The 23203-nt window shown below is 41.6% G+C and overlaps 1 long non-coding RNA gene across 1 annotated transcript; it reads right to left on the reverse strand.

Annotated features, from left to right (window-relative positions):
* LOC137858153 (uncharacterized) lies at positions 1 to 1637 on the reverse strand. Its single transcript, XR_011097524.1, has 2 exons — positions 1488 to 1637; positions 1 to 912 (listed from the first exon to the last, which is right to left on the reverse strand). It is a non-coding gene; the product is annotated as an uncharacterized lncRNA (long non-coding RNA).
* Positions 1638 to 23203: the final 21566 nt, after the last annotated feature.

The following is a 23203-nucleotide window of genomic DNA, read 5'->3' on the forward strand; positions in this document are numbered from 1 at the left end:
CCCTAGTTATCTCTGATAATCTGCCAGGTCCATTTTATAGGAGAACTGCCTACCCTTTTCCGGGACAACTGTTTTTTGTTTGTTTGTTTCTAGCTAAGTGGTGAATTTTCTCAGGTGAAGAAAGTCCAACTAGGAACGTATCAGTCAATGAAAACCATCAAAATAGTGAAAAACTTTTCTGGAAACAGGAAAGCTTAGACCCACTAGGTGCGTGGGAGCCCCACAGTCCAGCTGCCCCCAGCCCCAAGAGCAGAGCTGACTGCCCAGGTAGCTTAAGGAGATCCATCCTCCTGCAGACCACCTCCAATCCCAAAGACACTCATAATTAATAATTGCATCTTTCAAAGACTTAGAAAAGCTTCATGTTTTGCACATCTTTGTGAAAGCTCATTTAAATTCAAACCACTTTGTTAGTAGATATAGTGCTTGAGATGCACAGCTCTAAAGGCAGCCCTTTAAAGAACAACAAAAACTGCAACAATCACCTCTAATTTTAGGTGTCTTTTATTTGAGAGGGCTTTTGATTGTAATAGGGGTCTTTCACAGAGTCTTCCCACTCTCTGAGCAACTCCAGAAGTTTATTTCACACTGATTTCCCTAAGGATTTTCTTCTCTCTCCTCTGCCACTTCCAATTCTCTGTGATTGCTAGAGCAGATAAGCATCATTAGCAAACCAGCAGTGTTTGCCAGGCTGTCTTCATTCGCCTGCTCTGGCAAAGTTATGCTGTCGTCAACAGTCCTTAAGTCTCCTTAGACTTCACAGCAGACACTGAGGCACAACATTCAGCTCTTCTAATTGAATGATGTGATACAGCTGGATCCAGCCCTCCTGGAAGAGCAGCCCCCGTGGCTCAGTCTGGTGGCTGGGGAGAGGTGAATGCCATGGCTCACTCTGCTGGCACTGCCACAGTTCTGGAGGTGACAGAAGAAAACAGTTACAAACGTGCACTTGTCCTGGGTGGGATGGTGTCAAGGGCCCAGGGCAGGAGTGACCAGACCACACCGTGCAGGCTCAGTTGGGTTAGTTTTCCTTATAGGCTGTACTCAGCCCATGAACCAAAGGCTCAGCTCTTCTGATGTAATTGGAATTATAGAGTATCAGACACAACTAAGGTTATAGCTGTATGGAGAGTCATCAAGTCAGACTGAGGATATTGGTTTATGCAGATAGCCCAGACTGTCATCAGTCATGGAGTCAGTTGTTTGATTAAAAAAAAATAAATACTTCCAAACTGTGCAACACACCTCACAAGGAAAATATTATGTTGTTAGCATTTGTTAGAATGAACCTTCCTTAACAAGTGAAAGTTCTTGTACAGCTGAGGTGTGAGCCGCAACTCCGCTAATTTTATACAATGGAGTTTATACAATGTGGCTTGTACCTCTGAAAACACAAAATTAGGAGGGAAAAGACCTTCTCAGCTAGCTTGTTGAGGAGGTCAGTACATAGCAAACTTCTTGCAATTAGAAGGCATCCCAGGACTCACATTATGATAGATGTTGTCACTTCTGAAGGCATTTTTTTATTCAGACACTCAGCTTTGCCTTGTGCTTTGCAAATGCACTTGAGGCAGGCTGACATTCGACACAACACATGGTCTGGTGTGTCTTAGCCCTGAATTTCAAACCAGCTGTGACTTAGCTCACAGCTCAAAGCAGCTGAGAATATCAGACTGTTTTATATTTTAGGCCAGATGGGACACAGATGAGTTTCTTAAAACAGCTGGCATCTCAATTGAAATAATTCTTGCTGCTAATCAAAAAAAAGCTTGAAAGATCAAGTTAAAAAATAAATACAGCAAGAAATCTGAATTCTCTCGCATTTATCTGACTGGAATATTTGCTTTTCTGAGCACCTCTAATCGCTTCTTTTTTTCTCACACTGCACTCCAACCCTACCATGTGTTAAAATATTTGTCTTGTGCAGAAGATATAAAAGTTATTATACTGTAAGGGGCTAAGACAAATGCTAAGGCTTCATGCTGAAACATTCTGTCTGCTTGCCAGGGTTACACATTGTGAAAGCAAAGCCAAATTGGGGGTTCATGTGCAAGAAGTTTGCGAATAAAAAGTAAGGCACCAAGGGAAAGAAAAAGGATGTCAACATGAACTTTGAAAATAGCACATCAGTGGAAACAATCACTGTGCCTAAACTTTGTCTTAGCTCATTGTCTAGAACTTATGCTGAAGGTGGTCAGAGTCATCTGGTTCTGCTGGTAATGCTCAGCCTTGGTTTCAGTAACAGAAGATCTCACCACTCTTGAGCAATCTTTGCTTTTGTAGGTTGCTGACTTTGCTTGTATTTATGCTCGTTCATTTTTGAGGAGAATTTAGCTATGGCAGCAAATACTGTTTAGTGAAATGCTGTCAAATTGTTAGCATGCCTCTGTCAAAAACTGCCTTGTGCTGACACTGAAATGCTCTTGCCAAGCTCCAAACAGCCTCCACTCCCTGGTGGCTCAGCAGTTTCAGCTATTTGTGATGGCACTGTGATTTCCCTAGGTTGGCAAAGTGAACACAAGGGCCTTGGATATGGTTTGATTAAATGCAATGGGCAGAATATGCCACCTAATAATACTTCTAATAAAAACATTGGAGTATCAGTGTCTACTGGCCATTGAAAATCAGCTGTAAGAAACATGAGCAATGTGGGTTCTGTCTCTGCCTTACTGGAGCCCATTAGGTCTCCATAAATCTATATTGCTCATCACAGCTGTAGCTCTTCAGGATAATGTCCCCCATGCTGTGCCCCCCTGTATGCAATGAAACCATGAACTATTAACCATTAACTTTGTGAGTGTAATGTACTACTTTGTATCTCAGAAACTTCAAAATCTGCTTCCACTTAAAAAGGTACACATAATGAATTGTAAATTTGCTGCTGTTCCTGCTGCACAGCTTGGTGACAGATTCCCTTTCCACCTGTGCTAAGAGAAGGTAACAAGAAATAGTTACTGACCTCCAAAATAACCTTCATGATTTGTATGCCTACCCTATCCCCCCTTAGACATTTCATCACTAAATTTCCCAGGCAGAGAAAATAAAAAAACTTGAAATGTATTTTGTTACTTGAAAAGAACTGGACCTCTTCTAAGGGTTGTCTAACTTGGTTGCTTCTCCCTCAGTTCAGAATGTCTAGAGCTGATGTTTTATTTTGTAGCTGTTATTAGCTGATGTGCTTTGATCATGTTTGAAGGCACTGTGAGATTTTTCACCACAGAGCACGTCTTCAAGTTTTTGTTTCTTTTTAATGTATAACAGAAGCTGATAAGAATGCTAGTTGAAAGGGAGGAAAATGATGAGTGCAGTACAAAAATTTGTTCTTCAGGTTCTCTTTGCAGCACAAGCAGCAATAACTTTGGCAGATCATTTAAAGAGACATGAAATAGTAATATGGAAAGGTTTCTTTCCTTAAGTTCTTTTTGACACAAAAGAAAAGGAAAAAAAAAAACAAACAAACAAACAAAAAACCACACTTGTTTATAGCTTAGAAATTTGCGGTTTTTTTTTTTTGTTTTTTGTTTTTTGTTTTTTTTCTGCTATGCTTTTTCTGTTTTTTAATCAAAAGTATCAAGGAAATAAATCTGAAAAACTGAAAGAGGAGGACTTGCTTGCCCTGTTTAAAAAAAAAAAAAAAAAGTAGCTGAGAAATAGAGGTCTAATGTCCTCATTATTAAAGGCCAAATGTTCCTTCGTATGAAGGGAGTGCTGAAAAAACTTCCCCCAGTGGGGACAGATAGTACTTGTCATTTTGATATGTTCAAGGTGGTAATAATATCTAATACCTCATTTTTGTGGTGGGAAAATATTATTCCATGATATTCTGTCCTTCATGCTTAACTTACATATTTGAAAAAAGAATCAAATATTATTTATTTTTTTTTCCTCTTTGTAAATCAATATAAAGAGTTTGCAGTATCCTTATCAAAATAACAAGTGTTTACCTGGCTTTTCCAACTTTCTTTCAGCAGGCTTGAAGTGGACTAGGCCTGGGTTCCTGTTAGCTATCCCTAAGCAAATAGGGGCTGTTGTGAGCTAATGGCCCAGAGCAGGCTATTAAACTGGCTGTTGCCTTCCATCTTTCTGGGAATAACTTGCTAGATAGGTGAAGCTACACCTGTATTTATACAGTGCTCCAGAATCCTTTGGGAATGTAAAGTTCTCAAACACTATCAATATTTTGCAATTTCCTGAAGTTGTAGAATCATTCAGGTTGGAAAAGACCTTCAGCCGCTCAGTCAGTGAAAGCACTACACAGCCTTCCAAATAGCCTGCACAATGTGCTGGCCCATCAAGCTTAGGGAAAGCTGGTACTTTCAGGATTGCCAGCAAATGCCATCCGTGCAGTACTTCCTAACGGGGAAAGAGAGTGTTAAGTTGCTCCCCAGCTCTACAGGCTGTTGTAAATACAGTTTCTGACCTGCTGTGGCTCTGAATGGGGAAGTCTTACCAATGCCAATAAAGGTTTAAGTATATGAGCCTAAGAAAAAGTATTAAGCCTCATAGGGGATCTTATGTATCTCTAAAATAAACAAAAGTAGCCTACAACATTTTCTGAGAACATATCTTTAACCTAAGGTCTTATCTATATTAATATTCCTCAGGAGCTGAAGCTATATTCCTGCAGACTTTGTGCAGCCTGTTAGGGAGGCTTAGCCTGTGCAAGCAGCTAGGCTGTAGTGAACTACTGGCCATCAAAAAGATTTAAGTTGCTTTAAATAGACTTGTAGGAATCTGAAATACTTTAATCGCCTAGCTTGCAGCAAAGCATTTGCGGTGTCTGGATTTATTTATATTCTCCTCACATCCTCTGGAGCAAGAGATAATGGCTGATAACATTTCCTTCTACCCCACTAACTTTCCATAATTACTGTGCAAAGGTTTCTGCACGTCCCCAGACTTAAGGCACGGTGACAGGGCTGCCTGTGCAGAACAGAGGATCTATCTGCTAGATTAAATAGGAAGTGAAGAGTCAGGATTAGATACATATTTTATTAATAAATAATATGTGGAAAACAATTGTTGTGGTGAAAAAGTATGTGGTTGACCAAATTTTAAAGTCATGAAATTTTAAATTATCCACTAGCTACAGAACACTAGATCTATCCTGGCCTTGGACAAGGGTAATGGTGAGATGGAAAGCTCCTTGCCATGAGGAAGGAAGCAATCTGTATGATAGACATTACATAATAACTACATATTTAGTAGTTGTCTCCTTAAATCTCATTTTGGCTACTACGGTGAACTTTTTGACATCCCCATTCAGTTGCTTTCATCATTGTTATGATTTTAACTTAAACTGCATGTTTGCCTAATACAGGAGCTGTTTGGATAAAGCTCTCAATGACCCAGATTCAGGCTTCTGAATCCTCAATCCTCAGTTAAACACAAACTGCCCCATGCTGCTGGTTTTAGCAACAGATAGACATGGATGAGCAGTTCTTGTTGAGGCCCTGAGGATGCTGTCAGCCCTTACAGGCCCCAAACCACCCCCTTGGGGCCTCCTTCATCCTGCCCAGGCTCCCAAGTCACAGTGGGGCTGTCAGCCCCTTCCCCAGTGAGGCTGCATTAGGGCTGGGCTCCATCTCCCCACAGCCCTGCCATGGGCCCTGCCAAGCCAGGCCCACCCGCAGGCCCACATCCAGTAATGAAATGTGAAACACAACCTGTTGTTCATTTGTTTTACCAGCAAGGGCAATGGAAAGCTTATTTGGGAATGATCATTCATGTCTTATATGCAGACAGACCTCTGTGTAGGACAAAACACAACAAAAAACAGCTTGTCCTTTAGGGCTGAGACCAGTCTTAGCTCGCATTTCTGCATAAAATAAATGAATGGCTCATGTCAGGTTCTCACTCTGAGTTCATCCACATGGTGACACCCACAGCCCAGCTGGCTCCTCCACATAGTTTTCACTCTAGCACTCTTTAATTTATACTAAGTTTTCCCTTAATTTATGCCATCTGTGAAAGTCTGAGCTTTTAATGACCAAGGACACCCTTCAGTGAGAAACAACGGGCTGTTGCTGACAGCCAGGAAACAGCTGGAGTTATTGCCTATCCTGATCTTTGGCTGGCCATTTGGGAGGCCATCCATGCCTGCTAGATAGCTGACAAGTTGAAAGATGAGAGCTGATTTTGCTGCCCGGAAATTTTCTGATGAGACTTTTCTGCTTCTCTGAAGTTAGAAAGCCATGCATGTGATGTTAGACCCTGCTAGCTCAGCTCTTGCTGGGCATGTTGAGTCTCTGGTGAATCTGCATTCCCAATATCTGAGTCCTGGTCTTGAGCACCCCAAAATTTTGTGGGCATCTGGAACTGAAGTTCAGCAATGGCTTTTTGGTTTAGACTCCTTATTTTGATGGTATTCAACTCTAAGTGTAAAAAACAAGTAGTCAGAAGATATCTCCTACTCAGTCATAGTCTACAAGGACACAGAGAAAATGATATCACCTGACTTGGCAGAATTTTCTTTGCTAATTTTCAGTGAAGCTTATACACAAACAATCATGCTATTTTTATATACATACATAATCTAAGATCCTACAATCTCTGTTAAAATACTTTAAAGTACTTCTTTTTTATTTGTTTTAATTTGTGTCAATCTAGTACAATTTTGTACACAGACACAGCTAGAAATTGCACTAAACTTAAACTAAAGAAAAAGCAGCTTAAACACAGGATCATGTGCTGTTTGTAGATCAGCTATGGCTTTTCTTCCTTCTGCCTTTCTGCGAGAAATAACAGTTTCAACCCAGAGCTTTGGCAATGTCAAAAATTACTCAGAGCTAGCAGGAAAGTTTTTTTTTTTTTTTCCCATAATAGACAGTGGAGAAAAGGCTGAATTTGGCTGACAGACATTTAAAATAGCATATCATAAGTCTGGTCCATGCGGAGTTTTAGATGAAAGAGGCGTGTGGATTTTTTAGGTCCTTTCACTCTTACCAAGATGGCTTGCACTGTTCATGCAGCTAAGTTTTACTCCAGATGTCTGGCTCACTTTCTGCAGTAGGGCTGTCACTGTCTCCTCTACCCCAAGTCATGCTATGGACACTATTTGTAGTGTCTGTGATTCATATCTCTCAGTATTGACTTGTATATTATGTTGTTTCCCAAGATGGCAGATGTTCACAGAATTAATGAAAGCAGTCAACAAGCAAGTATTCATCAGTCTGATACAAACTGGGACCAACAAGGCCATCACACAAGGAAGCAGGCATCCATGTTTCTCCCAGTCCTTGCACAAAGCTCAGACAGCTGGGTCTTTCATTGGCAAGTGAAGGCAGAGTCAGCAGCAGTCACTTGTCTAAACCGTTTGTTCTGTTCTCCACATTCAGTGGGAAAATAAAAATAAAATGTCATTGTGAAAGACCCGGTTAATATATTTATTGAGCCCAGGTATTTGGAAGCATCAAAGGCACATGCAGCTTTTGTATTAGTGTGAGTCTTCACTGAACTGATGATTCTTCATCTGGGTTTTGCATGTGTGCGTGTGTGTGTTGAATCTTCAATATCTTATACATGCAGATGATTAAACATTTGCCAACATCTCTCAATACTGGGAATATTAATTTGGGACTGTGAAGAAGAAAGGTAAATCACAGTTTAAAAGCTTCACAGCATAGAGTGCACTACTTAAAATGTTCCTCTTACTGTTTGTTCATCTGACATAGCACTCATAGAAATTCTCAAATGTAATCTGTAATAAAGAGCAGCATTAGCTGTATCATTATAAAGGGCAGCTTTTTATACACTACTTGTTTATTCAAATTTATTTAAAAGGCCCTTAAAATTTCAAATGCTTCTGCATATGCATAAGCATGTAAGAGCCAGATCAGAATTCAGTCTGGCTGTTCTGATTTAGTGTACTGAATGAGTAATGGGATGAAAATCAGGAAATTTGGACTGTTTTCCACATATTGCTGCTTGCTCATCTCATTTTTAAATCTGTTTTTACCTCAGTTTCCCCATCTCTAAAATAGGAACATTTAATGTGTCCATATTTGTAAAGTGCTTTAAGATTTCAACTAAATTTGGTCTATCAGTGGAAAGGTTTATTGTCACTTGTTTAATGCCTGCTGCTCACGGACATTTTGGAAAGGGATTAATCATATGTAGGGGCATTGTTGCATTTGTGAGATTATTTCAGTTCAAGAAAGAATTTAAAACCTTGGAATATTTTTGAGGGTTTTGGAAAAAAAAAAAAAAAAAAAAAAGAAACAAGATTTAACAAAGGGATAAAGTCTCAAGAATGTAATGAATGAACAAATCTTGTCAAATTTAACAAAGCATGAGAAAGTTGGTCAGTTTTGTCCCTCAGTTTCTTTGTTTGCAAAATGCGATTAAGGAAAGGAACAGCTTCCCAACAAAGCAGTGAGAACTCAGTTTGGTCCATACCTACCCAGTGTAACAAAGATGCAAAACAGTAATCATTGCTCTGTTTTTGTTTTAAAGCCACACTAAAGTAAAACTAAGGAACTGAGACATCCTTTGGAGAAAACAAACAAACATCAACCACCAGCAAAAGCCAGAGCTTCAAATGCATGTTTACAGGAAGATTGCTGGCTTCTCGATATGATCTGTTCCCTTTGATACCCATGGCAAAAATCAGGTAGATGTTTCTGGAAATAGGATGAGATTCTTGTTCTGATACATCTAAATCTAATGATGTTGTGTTTTGGAATTCGTATGGGTAACAGTTGGCAGCACTCAGACAGATTTATGGACCCTGACAACACCCAGACATATAACAGGAGCAGCAGACAAGCAGCAAAGGCTGTTAGTGAATATATAATGAAAGTCAGAGGGTACAGTTCATGAAGGCAATTTCATTAAGAAATATGGATGAAAATCCAGTGATCTTCCTGCTATTGGTTCCTGTGGTCGAGTGGCAGACATCTGTCTTACCCCTCCGGCTGTCTTGCTGGGTGTCTCACAACCACACATGTTGAGCTGTGGGAATGGAGGAGTCAGTGAAATTGAGCCCAATCTACTTAGGAGTGAACTCATAGGCCATGTGCTTTTTCTGCAGTTAGTTTCATGCAGTGATAATGAGCAGCCATGTGGCATTGCAACCTACTCCTTATTTACAGCATAAAACAGCTTTATTCCTGTAAGGGCAGAGCCAAATGTTTTACAAGCAAGCAGTCTGCACATTTCAAATGAGCTGTTTCTATAATTCTAGCACTTGGTAGTAAGAACTGAATAACATAATTATAGGTAAGGAAGTGGTGGTGTAAGGAGATGATGGAAGGTTTTTTTAGCAAACAAGCAGAGCTGGGAGAATGCATCCTGCTGCTGTTGAAACACTGCAGTGTCCCAAGAAGTCACTGAAGGAACTCTTCAAAATGTAAGAATATACAATGAGCATATCATAAACAAGAGGATGTAGCCTAAAATGGAGTTCAAGTGTGTCTGGCCCACAATTAGCTTGGATGATATGGACAGAAGTCCTCTGATCACAGCTCAAGGCTGGCAGATGGATGCAGCCATATAAGTAGATCTGAATAGATTACTTTGGAAATGAAATATAAATCAATAAGAAGGAAGCAACATTTATTTAATTGTTATTATTTTTTCTGCAGTGGCTCTGAATTAGATTAATAAACTAGTTGTACTGGTCTATTTTTGTCTTCTCACACTGCACAAAATTTGAGGAGGTCTGGTCTATGGGCCTGCCAATGTAGTAGGTACTTAGGGGGTCTAGTCCTGTATCCAATAAGAAACATTTTAAGAGTCACAAACTTCTACACAATAGATAGAACGGAATTTTGTTTATTTCATAATATCCATTTATATGGAAAGCACATGATTAGAAACTGTTAAGATTTGGACAATTCTTGGACATTGCATAAAACGTTGCTGTGCCTTTGTAATTGTACTGCCTGACTTCATTCCTTTCTAAAATTACTTTGCGTTGTCACTATCTTCTATCTCATAACTAAGGAGTTGATATGAATATGTTTATAATGTGCAGAAGGGGCTTTTCACTGGTGTGAAGCAATTACACATTGCACTGGGCATTTAGCCAGCCAGGGTTGTAGGCAAGTGCCATATGTCACTTCTCAAGTACATGATACATCTTTGCTTGAGACCCAAGCATATTTTGCCACACACATTGCCCATCCGCTTCTTGTTTTTATATGTGGATTCTACACGTTTCTCATTGCAAGCTCGCTGCCTTCTGTTCTCTTTGGAAATCATTTTGTTGGTTATGGATGCTATCAGCACAACCAGAGCAGAAATAATGCCATATCTTTGTGTTGTGTAAGACAGGAGGTCATATTTGTAAGATTGATCTGTAAATAAGACACCCAGAGGAACCCTGCAAAACCAAGGAACAGTACATCTCTTCCATTATTAGATTAAAAAGAAAAAAAAAATTACTGAAAATAGTCATTTTTCTCTGCTCTCCACTTGCAGGTGTCTGATGTCTTCTGTATGTTATATGGAGATAACAGTTCTGGTGTGTTTTTGTTGTTGTTGTTGTTTTTTATCTTCTATTTATTCCTCTTGCAGAATTCCTCTTTAAGAAACATTTTTGGTTTAATTGTAGGCTTATTACATTATGAAAAACAAAGTGATTATTTACTTCTTGATCACCAAAGAAATTCTTGAAAATGGACCTGTGTCAAACAAACAGGACAGTGACAAGGACAAAGATATTTTTTAAAGGAAGTTTCACAGGGAAATCAAAGTCATATTCCTGCATAGGGTTTCCATTGCCTCTGCAATGAGATATACTTTGTTGGTATGTGACAGTGAAAAAGGGGGTGAGCTAGAGTGGAAAACTTGGAGGCAGAAGACCTTTAGGTCTTCTAACAGTATGGTGAGGATTTTCTCTAAGGACAGATTCAGTTTTGTCCTTCTCAGAGGGATTGATCCCGTGTTTTCTGTTTTTCCTCCTCCCTGTGCTGGTCAGCCTTCTAGGGAAAAATGGTGTCAGTGTTTCAGGCTGATACCATTTCATTTTGCATAAATAATTAACAAGCTCCCGGAACTGAGAATCAAGATGCTTTCTCCAGGGTAAAATGTGCTTCATACAGTCTGGGTCCATGGCAAGAAAATCTCCTATCATCACCAGCATTAACCTCCTGGCAGTGCTGTGACTCTAGCCATGGAAATCTAGCCAAAACAGTCCAGCAAATTCACTGTGGATGTACAGGCAGCCTGGAGAACAACTGAAAGTGTTGTGCAGTTACACTAATCTTTGCCTTGGAAACTGTACTCTAAAAGATACGAATGATATTAAGACAGCTGGAAGACCCCAAACTATTATTAATTTGGTTGCACACCTCATGTGTGGTATTTCTCTGTATTACTTTTCTTATGTGAAGGAGTCAGATGAATTTTGTGAACAGTTGCTAACATACAGTGAAGGAAGAACTTTGAAGGACATGAATGAGAAGTCAGAGATGCCAGCTACCATGAGATTACATAGCTGCTTCGTGGCACAGTGGCAAAAGTAGCAAAACCAACCCCGTCTGGTTATTCTCCCATGTTTTGTAGGGACCTGCGATGAGCATGGCACCCTCTCCTTATTTCCCCTTTCAGTCATCAGCCTTTCTGATGCCCTTGCTGCCAGCTTCTGCTTCCCAGTCAGCCACAAGTGAATGCCATGGCCAAGGGCTGACAGTGACCTGTGGAAGTATACAGCTCTTATTGCCTCGTCAGCAGGTGTAGTCCTTGCAGAAACCAGCACAATCTCCGGTATCACTTCTTGCAGATTAAAGATGGCTAGAAAATTGCCCAAGCCATAAAACCCTGAAAAAATGTGTTTATTACAGTTTATTATATATATGTGTGTGTGTGTGTGTGTGTATATATATTGAGATGACCTTTAATGGAATCTCAGGGAGAACAGTTCTCTGAGATTATTTAGTATCTGGATATCTTAAGTCACAGCAAACTCTCCTTTATAGATAATTTGTCTAGATTGTTGTGAGCAGAGAGGTACCTGTGTTTGAAATCGTTGGTGACAGTGCAGATGCTGCCTGTTGGCATGGTACAAATTACTGAATAGATGAAAGAAATGTTAATGAGTCTTACTTTGCAGTTTTGAATGGGCTTTCTGTTAATCAAAAAGTTGACTTTATAATCCCTGTCTGCTAAAATTACCTTGTATAATTTTAAAATCAGGCTCAAGGAAAATGCAGAAATACTTGGAGAAAAAGTGTTATAATTAAAAATACAGTTTCAAAGCAATTAAAAGTGGCTGGGTTTCTGGATCAGTTTTACTTTGATCCTGAAATCTCATATAATCTGAGTATGACTACCTTTTTGGAGAATGCTAATTGAATAGACCTCTGCTTGTCTCTTCCTTTTAAGCCACTGTGCTGTGCTTTGGAATAGGTACAATACATTTGATGAAGCTTTAAAACTGGGAATTGAAACAACTGCCCCTACTCCTAGTTTTGTCAGAGGATAAATATTTGCACTTTAGGAAAAAAAAAAAAAAAAAAAAAAAAAAAGATCTAACTGCTAGTTGCTGGCCTCCTTTTGCACCACACTCTGATCAGCACCCTCTGGGCTCGGTGATTCAGCCAGTTTTCAATCCATCTCATTGTCTGTCTAACAGGGAATGTCATCCTCAAAGGGCAGACGTGTTTTCAATTCCAATCCCCTTGAATTTTCCATTGATTTAGTAAAGCTTTCAGAGGTTTGGCTGCATGATTAAGTTACCATGAGGCAAGCTGCAGGGGGTCTTAGAGTGGAAAACCTAGTCCTCAGTAACTACCTATGTGGGCACAAATCTCCTGTAATAACATGACAGGTGCTTAATCCCCAGTGAAAGCAGGGCAAAACACCATGCATAAACTACACCAAAAGGGAAATCATGAAGACTGTTATGGAAACAGCTGTGACGTGCCGGAAAGCCAGATTTCAGACCATCTTTAGGGGCACTATTTATGAAGCCATGCCCTTTGAGAGTCCATAAATAACCAGATACTAGAGGATGCTCAATGAATGTAGTACCCTTTGTGGCCATACCTCCATTGCTAATATGTTAGAGGAAACAGAACTCTTAACATGTGAAACCCTCAGCTGGGAGGCTTTTCACACAGACCAAGTTAATTTCATCAGGATCCACGCCTTCTGTTCTTGCATAGAGCAGAGAATGTACATCAGAGGTTTTGTGCAGCCTTAGGCAGGCCATGGTTCAGGATGAGTAGGCTTGGCTGTTTTTCCTCCCATCCCTGTCTTTGTCAGTGCTTGGTTGTGAATCCTGGCCTTAGGTCCTGGTCCCCATTTGCAGGAGAGGAAATTTAGCATCATGAACTCCATTCCTGCAGTCACGTTTCAAAACTACTTCATGAAGTGTGCCAGTACATCCCTACCAATAAAGTAGGTGTCATCTGCTCCTCCTCTGCCATATTGTGCCACGATTTGAGGGAAGTTACAAATATGTGAGACAATATCAGACAAAGATCCAAAAATGTGTTGAGCTTTTTGCTACTCAAAAGACTTATTTTAGTCAGCAACAGTATCTTGCAGATGGAAATTCAAAGCTGATGATAATCTGGGTTTTTATCCTTAGCTGAATTTTAAATACATAAGCTGACATGTCAAAATGTAAGTATAAGCAAGATGTGAGATCTCTGCTTTATTTTTTTAAGCCTTGTCACCCAAGTTTGAGCCCAGTGCAGGACAAAAGATATCTGAATTTAAACACATTGCTGTTTTACCTGTCATCAATATAATTGTTAGATGCTTTCTTTTCAGAACATGGGATAGTGCACCAGTACAAGTCATTAAACGTAACCCCCTTTATTTTATGCAGAGTCATTTGCTGCTGGATTTGCATGCATTTTTCTAATGACTCCACCTGTCAGCTGTCATGGTTTCTGTGGGATTTTAGTATTTCACTGTTCAGAGTTAAGAAGGCTTATGAAATCTTGGATCATTTATCAGTATTCAGTGTGGAGTTTCATTATTCCTGCATGGATTATGGAGGCATAAACTGATATTCTAATGGCTTCTTTGAAAGTGACTAACAATGTCTTATCAGGGGAATTTTAGGTAGCTATACAGGATGTTTAAAATAGTATGATGCAGGGTGTGCAGTGGACAAGATACCGACATTTGTTTTATTTGTATTCTAGGACACATGGGTATTAAGGAGAAATGAAATGGCAGCTGCAGCTGTTGTAGGCATCCCCCAAAGGGATAGTGCTAATAGGATATATATCTTCATCCAAGGCTGAGTTAATTTTGAAAGCAGAGGATGAAAAAATGAAACTAACCACATACAACAAAATCTTAGATAACAGAGGTGGGGAAGAAATAGCCACCATCACTAATCTCTGACCTCATTGTGATAAAAAAAAAAGAAAAAGGAGATCATTCCACTAGAAATGCTAAATTACAAGGTTTTGCTATGCAGCTGAATTGTTGGTCTGTCTGAAAAACAGAACAGTTCGTGGAACTGTATGTCTAATGGACAGTGTTTAAAATATTCTGCAAATACTGTATATATAGAGAGTGCTGGGAATGCATTGCTCAATGAGGGAATAGCTTTAAATCTTTTTTAGGTCTGGCATGAAAGACTATATTTTCTATGTTTATGCTGTATATCAAATATGGTAATATAAATACAGAGCCACAAGATCTGCAAGAGAAATTTTGCTTTTAGTGAGGCCCTAACTTCATTCCAACTAGATTTATATTCTGCATTTCTTCTAAATTGGTATAATTTTTTTTAATGGAGCCAAAAGTAGCTTTTCATTTTCTCTTTGAGAAGCTTTCAGTCTGTCTCCTAGATCTCGGGGATTATTTCTCTCTGGAAATTTGCCAGGTGCAACACTGTGGAGAAAAATGCCTCAAACCTTTATTTAATCTTTGCTTGACTCTCCCACCCAAGGAGTGCGATTCACAGTAAAATTTCCTCATTTAAAATGATTTCTCCTCTATACAGTGATAGGCTTCAATACGTTAAAGCTGCATTTTTGCTGGCAGTTCTCAAAATAAATAGATAGATAGATAGATAGATAGATAGATAGATAGATAGATAGATAGATAGATAGATAGATAAATCTCCTAGTGAGGCGGATTTACCAGCAGTGATGATGGTATGGGTGTTATGCAGGCAAGACGTTATTTTACCACTTGGTAAGCTAATATTACACAGAGTAGGGCCAGAAAAAACACATCCATCTACAACCTGGCTCCTCAAGGCATAACCTGGCTGACACACCACTCTGTTCCTTGATGAATTCTTTTTTTAGACAGACTGGTAGGGAAGAAGCATAGCAACCTTGTCTTTAAGGTTTCTTGCTAAAGGATTTCTTTTTTCTCTCAGTGTTCTCTTATGGATTAGTGGAGGAGGTGACTTCCCAATATCTACACACACACACACATTTTTCTCTTTACCCTCCTTACAGACATGGAAATGCCATGTCCTGCAATACTTGGGCTTTTATGTAGAGCTGTCAAAGTAATCTTGGGTAGAATCTAAGCAAAAAATGTGTTTCCAGAATCAAATACTACACGATTATAAGTATCATGCTGCCAGTTGTCCAGTCTTTGCTGAGTTGTATGGCTGTCTCCAACCCTATATTAGGCTTTCTGAGAAGCTCATGCAGAAACGATGAGTATGTATCTGACCTCTGTCCACCTCTAGGTACGGCTGAGCAGAAAACATTTGCTGTTGATAGTAAGCAATGGGAAAATACTGCTTGTTTGCTATGGTGAAGAAGAAATGTTTACTCATGCTCACTTGATCAAACTATTGTGTTTTAGTTTCTAAACGTAGTTTCTTTTTTGGTGAAACTACAAGACTAGGTTGCATAGATTCCAATAGCTTTTTGGATTGTTTTTGCTTTTGCTGTGTATTTCCCTCTGGAAATAGTATGGAAGCCGTTGCTAAGAGCTTATTGAAACAGAGGTGATGATGAAGTGTTTACTACTATCCAGGAAGCTCATATTGTCCTTGTGCCAATTTGGGAGACCTGTCATGTTTGTTAATAGGAAGTCTTCCAGTGATACAAACATTTCTCATTTGTTTTAGTCTCTCTATCACTATCACTTTCCCTATCAGTATAACTAGTTATACTGATTACAGTTTACTTAGTTATACCAAGTTACATATTAAATATATTACAGTTAGTAATGTGTATTACTATCTGTTCTGCAAAGAAAAAAAGAGATGCACCTTAGGAGTAATGTCTGAGAAATTGCTAGTGAGATCTGAGGTGATATCCTAATGGATCATCAGCCACAGCTACATAGTGGGACTTACCCAGTAGCGAGAAGAGGGTTTTGTTTCCCATTTCACTGAGGCGTGCGCAGTGCTGCTCTGCACCATGGAAACGCTCGTCTCAGTCCCTGCAGTGGGAGCGGTGAAGGATGATGCTGTTGAAGTGGCACAAATTATCTCTCCATCAGGGTGTGAGGCTGAGTTTTTCAAGCCCAGTGCTCAGAGGTTGCAGTAGCTCTGTGTCAGCACCAGCTCCTGCAGCAATGCTTAGCATTGCTAAGGGGACAAAGCCTACCCCACCTACACACTTCCCAAGGTAACCACTTCTCTTTCTGCAGCTAAATCAAAGCTCCTCACAGGGCAAACTGAGAGAAACAACAAAGTAGAGGGAAAGCAATCGGCAATCCCATAATCCTTTCTTGGACTGTGGTAAATTGCCTTTTGAGTTTTGTGAGGCCAAGCCTATGTTCTGGGAAGCAAGGGAACTGTGTCCAGGTATCTGGATGTAAAACCCACAGTACATGTAACATTAATTTTACTCATGGTACACGCTTCTCAGCAGGCTGCAGCCCCTTTTCTGAAGCCTGCTTGTAACCTGGACCATCACACCGCTACTTAAAAGAATAGTTTATCAAGAGCAATCACTGATATAACACCCTACTTGGTACAAGTTATTGTTTTATTAATTCATTGTAAGGAGATAATGGGAGATCATATAAAACCGAGCCACTTTTAGCACCTCAAGTACTTTTGCCTGTCCTGGCAGTGCTTTGCAGGTAATCAATAGTGACAGGGCTGTGCCTTTGAACAGGAAGCTGCTTGTTCAGGTTACAAGCACCTTGTGGAGAAGGTGTCCTTTGATAAAACCCACCAGCCCTGCAAGTAGTACTTTGTGGCTTAAGAATGAATTATTTTCCCTCAGGGAGGACAGAGGAGCTGCCCTACTACACCCGCCTTGCTTAAGTCTCAGTGCCACACTGCCTGCACCAGCGTGGCAGGGAACTCAGTCACGGCCTCAAGCCTGCAAGTCTGGAGCCAGAGCCACCATCTGCCTAACTCAGTGTAGTGCTGCAGAGATGAATCACAGAATTGTAGGGGTTGGAAGGGACCTCCAGAGATCATCGGGTCCAACCCCCCTGCCAAAGCAGGTTCCTTAGAGCAGGTTGCCCAGGTAGGCGTCCAGATGGGCCTTGAAGATCTCCGGAGAAGGAGACTCCAAAACCTCCCTGGGAAGCCTGTCCCAGTGCTCTGTCACCCTCACTGTGAAGTTCTTTCGTGTGTTGGTGCAGAACTTCCTGTGCTCCATCTTGTGGCCATTGCCCCTTGTCCTGTCCCCACAAACCACTGAGAAGAGGTTGGCCAAATCCCTCTGTCTCCCACACCTCAGGTATTTATACACATTGATGAGATCCCCTCTTAGTCTTCTTTTCTCAAGGCTGAGCAGACACAGGTCTCTCAGCCTTTCCTCATAGGGAAGATGCTCCAGGCCCCATATCATCTTTGTGGCCCTCTGCTGGACTCCTTCCAGGAGATCCCTGTCCTTTTTGTACTGGGAAAAGGTACAAATGAAGGTGAATCCTGCTGAACACTCATATGACTCTGTTGGATATAGAAAGAAAACCAATGGGGCAGAGGGTGATTTGGGCTGAAATCCAGCCCAATGAGATCAGTCCTCTTCTTTGCCTCACTAATTCCTGAATAATTTGAGTAAAGGTTTTAAAGTGTGAGGGATAGTTTTGTCCTTAGCTGGTGGCTTTGTAAAGTACCATTTACAGTTAAAGCAGTCAAGAACCACCATGGTCAAAATCCCTTTTTTCTCAAATATATTTGATTGTAACATAATAAATAACCTTTACCTATAACATTTGTAAGTAGAATTGTCTTGGAGATCATGGTAGGGGGAAACAGGAATTGGTAAGCAAATCAGCTGCCAGAATAGTCTTTTTTTTTTTTTTTTTTTTTTTTAAATGACAATGACCTAGCATTACAGGATTTTAGGAAATGATTGCCTTAAACTATGTCTACATTACCAAATAGTGCAGTATGATGAGAATGGATGGCTAGAACAGAACTGCATATGCTACTAATCAGTTGTCCACACTGTGATCCTTTCAAGGGGTTTCACTCCAGACTGTTACTAGTTTGGTCCTGAGAACTGGGTTTCCATTACCAGTTCATCCAATGATCTTCCAGTTTAGTTTCACTTGAAAAGAACCCAGGTTGTGTGTGCCAGGACAGCTTTCTGGTGCAATCCAAAGCACAGTAAAGTGAGCGGTACAGAGAGTGCATTTCCAGAGTGCCCTCCTGATCCAGACTTAGACACTAATGTAAGTACATCCTTGGGCTGATGCTGAATTAGCAATAAGTATTTGTGGTGTCTATCCATTAGAAGACTGCACCTTCTGTGCTAAGTACAGAAGAAGTATCTCCAAAAACAGCCACTGTACTTTAAACCTCCCCTAAGGACTATGAAGTAGAGGAAATCTGTGTTTTTCTGTGATCTCAGTTAATTCAAATAGCAGCTATTTGGAACAAATCACAATCACTCCTTCCTGTAACAAATGCAAATTTTCAGATTGCCAGATGGATTTGAATGAGCTACGGACTAATTTTGGCTTGCAGAAATAATAATAAAACTGAAATATTTCTGCTCTTCATCTACAGTTACAGTTAAAAATGGACAACGTATGGAAGTATTTTGAGGAATGCAAGATCTCAGAAAACTATGGAGTATTTGGGCCATGGTTTCCACAATATGGAGCCTTAATAGGGTGCAACAAAAAAAATGTGGCATTTGCATAGCTGGTATATGCTATAGAACTATCAATCACATACATGTACATTCAGTGCTTATGCAGTCTGCTCCAAAAACCTTTGAGTAGTCTTGATCAAAAGTACCTGTGAGTTTTCTAGGATCTGGTATTACTCACCAGTTCTCTAAGTGATAAATAATGAGGATTATTGATCTTTGAGTGTTAATTCTAACCATTACCTAGTGAGTGGAGCTATGTTTGTAATAAGCAAAATGTTCTGGGATCAGCTGGAAATCTGCACAAGCCCAGTAATACTTAGTGGCTTCATTTGTATGATTTGACTATGGGTTTATTTTCATTGCAGAGATATTACTTACTAGTTTATTCTATTGCTGTTGAAAAAACTATTTTTGCTGCTAATTGTATTCTGTGAGATTTTTTTTAACTCAATGGCACCAATAACAAGGGAAACCTTCATATTCACTATGGTCCATCTTTTCTGCTGAAGGTCTTGTGTCAGAAGATGACACAGAGGGAAAACCACTACAGACAACAGGCTTCAGAAATCCTCTGTGTATTGTTGCACTGCACAGAAGCCAGTGGGGAATTCAGAGAAGCACAGACGTAGATGCATCATTTTATGCATACAGTCCAAAGGAACAAAATACTGGCTGAAGAAGTCTACTTTTGACTGCATTGTAGCAGGAAACCAGCACACAGAAAAGAAAGGCTGAGTACCTTCTCTAAATGTCTCATCTGACATTACTCTAGCCAGTGTGGTGTGAGGTGTGGCAATGGATTTATCCTATCTCATAGGATAAGGGTAAATATTAAAATAGGAGTGTGGGTACAAATTATCTTCCCTCAAAGGTGTCTGCTCAAAGGCAGACATCCCAACATTCTACTGCCACCTGGATTTTGAGTGAGTTTGGCACCCTTTAGGTCACTTTGGATATCTGAATGCTCATGTGCTGTATAGTTCTTGAGCCCTGTCCTCCATGTTGTCTTTATTAAGCAGCAGTAGTTACACAATTTTCAGAAGCTTTTCTCATCCCCTTGGTATTTTAAGGATTTGTTTTTTCTTCTTCCAGAGGTAGAAACTGGTCTAAGACAATATAAGAGGAATAATAAGCCATTTTTTTATATTTTCTACTGAATAGGAATTAAGGAAGCCCTCTGTGCCAATGGACTTCTGATTGTGGGGAGACAAACAGTCAAAAGCCTAGGATTCCCCCCCCCTTTTTTTTTTAAATCTATTTCTGACTTGTCCTTTTTATCTTACTTGCATGACAACCCCTTTATGCCTCAGGCTTCTTCATGTCTTCAAAACATCTATAAAGGGATTGCAGTATAACTTCTCTTGTCAACAAAAATTCTCCTCATCAGACAAATTGCTACCTAGAACAGTCCTCTGAATGACAGCCAGCATCCTTGGAGCATGGGGGGGGGGAGGGTGAGAAAGGTGAGACTGCCAGGACATTTTCAGATATAAGGAAGAGTCATATCATCTACCACTCACCTTCCTTGCTTAAATTGCCCTCTCTGTATGGCACCAGCCAGCTCTTCTGCAGTTTACCCACCCATCTTAGAAAGCCCCATGTCTTGAGGTCACAGAATCACAGAATTGTCTAGGTTGGAAGAGACCTCAAGATCGAGTCCAACCTCTAACCTAACACTAACAAGTCCTCCACTAAACCATATCACTGAGTTCAACATCTAAACATCTTTTAAAGACCTCCAGGGATGGTGACTTCACCACTTCCCTGGACAGCCCGTTCCAATGCCTAACAACCCTTTCGATAAAGAAGTTTTTCCTAACATCCAACCTAAAACTCCCCTGGCGCAACTTTAGCCCATTCCCCCTCGTCCTGTCACCAGAATAGACCAACCCCCACCTCGCTACAGCCTGCTTTAATGTACTTATAAAGAGCGATAAGGTTGCCCCTGAGCCTCCTCTTCTCCAGGCTGAACAAGCCCAGCTCCCTCAGCCGCTCCTCCTAAAACTTGTTATCCAGACCCCTCACCAGCTTCATTGCCCTTCTCTGGACTCTCTCGAGCACTTCCATGTCCTTCTTGTAGCGAGGGGCCCAAAACTGAACACAGTACTCGAGGTGAGGCCTCACCAGAGCCAATTACAGGGGGACAATCACTTCCCTAGACCTGCTGGCCACACTGCTTCTTATACAAGCCAGGATGCCGTTGGCCTTCTTGGCCACCTGAGCACACTGCTGGCTCATATTCAGCTGACTATCCACCAATACTCCCAGGTCCTTCTCCATCTGGCAGCTCTCCAACCACTCATCTCCCAACCTGTAGCTCTGCTTGGGGTTATTGCACCCCAGGTGCAGGACCCGGCACTTGGCCTTGTTGAACTTCATACAGTTGGCCTCAGCCCATTGGTCCAACCTATCCAGATTCTCCTGCAGAGCCTTCCTACCCTCAAGCAGATTGACACACACCCCTAACTTGGTGTCATCTGTGAACTTACTGAGGGTGCACTCGATCCCCTCATCCAGATCATTGATGAAGATATTAAAGAGGACCGGCCCCAGCACCGAGCCCTGGGGAACGCCACTAGTGACCGGCCTCCAGCTGGATTTGACTCCATTCACCACGACTCTTTGGGCCCAGCTATCCAGCCAGTTTTTAACCCAATGAAGCGTACACCAGTCCAAGCCACAAGCAGCCAGTTTCTTGAGGAGAATGCTGTGGGAAACGGTTTCAAAAGCCTTGCTGAAGTCAAGGTAGACCACATCCACAGCCTTTCCCTCATCCACCAAGTGTGTCACTTTGTCATAGAAGGAGATCAGGTTTGTCAAGCAGGACCTGCCTTTCATAAACCCATGCTGACTGGGCCTGATCACCTGGTTGCCCTGTAAGTGCCACGTGATGACACTCAGGTTAATCTGCTTTATGAGTTACCCTGACACTGAGGTCAAACTGACAGGCCTGTAGTTTCCTGGGTCTGCCCTCCGGCCCTTCTTGTAGATGGGTGTCAGGTTTGCTAGCCGGCAGTCAACTGGGACCTCCCCCAATAGCCAGGACTGTTGATAAATGATGGAAAGCGGCTTGGCCAGCTCCTCTACCAGTTCTTTTACTGGTCCCTTTCCTGGCTTCTCCAAGAATGGAGAACTCTACCATTTCATGGTCACTCTGCCCAAAGCAGTTTCCAACCATCACATCTCCCACCAGTCCTTCTCTGTTTGTGAAGAGAAGGTCTAGCAGGGCACCTCCCCTGGTAGGCTCACTAACCAGCTGTGTCAGGAAGCTATCTTCCACACTCTCCAGAAACCTGCTAGACTGCTTTCTCTGGGATGTGTTGTACTTACAGGATATATCTGAGAAGTTGAAGTCCCCCACAAGAACAAGCGCTGACGATCTCACAACTCTTGTCAGCTGTCTGTAGAACCCCTCATCAGTCTCCTCATCCTGGTTTGGCAGTCTGTAACAGACCCCCACCAGGATGCTTCCCTTATTGGCCTTCCCACTGATCCTAACCCATAGGGACTCAACCTTATCATTCCCAGCTTCAAGTTCCAAGACATCAAAACTCTCTCTGATATAGAGAGCCACACCACCACTCCTTCCATGCTGCCTGTCCCTTCTGAAGAGCCTACAGCCAGACATTGCAGCAGTCCAGTCATGAGAGTCGACCCACCACGTTTCTGTGATGGCAACCAAGTTGTAGCCTGCCTGCCGCACAATGGCTTCCAGCTCCTCCTGTTTGTTACCCATGCTGTGTGCATTAGTGTAGATGCACTTCAGTTGGGCCATTGCCTTCTCTCCCAGCCTTGCCATTGTTCCATTCCTCCTCAACTCCTAGGTCCCCTGCCTCTGCCCGACAGCAACAGGGCGGGGGGTCCACCCCCATTTGGGGTGTCTCACCCTGGTGCCTGCCCTTCAGGCCACGCAGGGAGTCGCTCCACAAGTCTATCTCCCGCTCACACTCCCTGATATCCCTCAACCTCTCAACCTCCTCCTTGAGTTCTGCCACGAGGCGGACCAGGTCATCCACCTGCTCGCACCTCACGCACACAGTCTCTCTGCCCCCCGCAGGTGGTAGCAACAGGCTCAGGCACTGCCTGCACCCGGAGACCTGAACTGCCACAGTTTTGAGCGGGCAGTCGGTCTGGATGTGTACAGACCTACTGGAGAGCGCTGTGCCTGGTGTACACCATTGCAGCTGAGCTAGCGGTAGCCCGCCGTTAGAGGAGGTGTTTGTATGGGCGGGGGTGAGCGCTCTGCCCTGCCTGCT

This window comes from Anas acuta, chromosome 5 (genome assembly GCF_963932015.1).
Source record: "Anas acuta chromosome 5, bAnaAcu1.1, whole genome shotgun sequence".
Classification (NCBI taxonomy): Eukaryota; Metazoa; Chordata; class Aves; order Anseriformes; family Anatidae; genus Anas; species Anas acuta.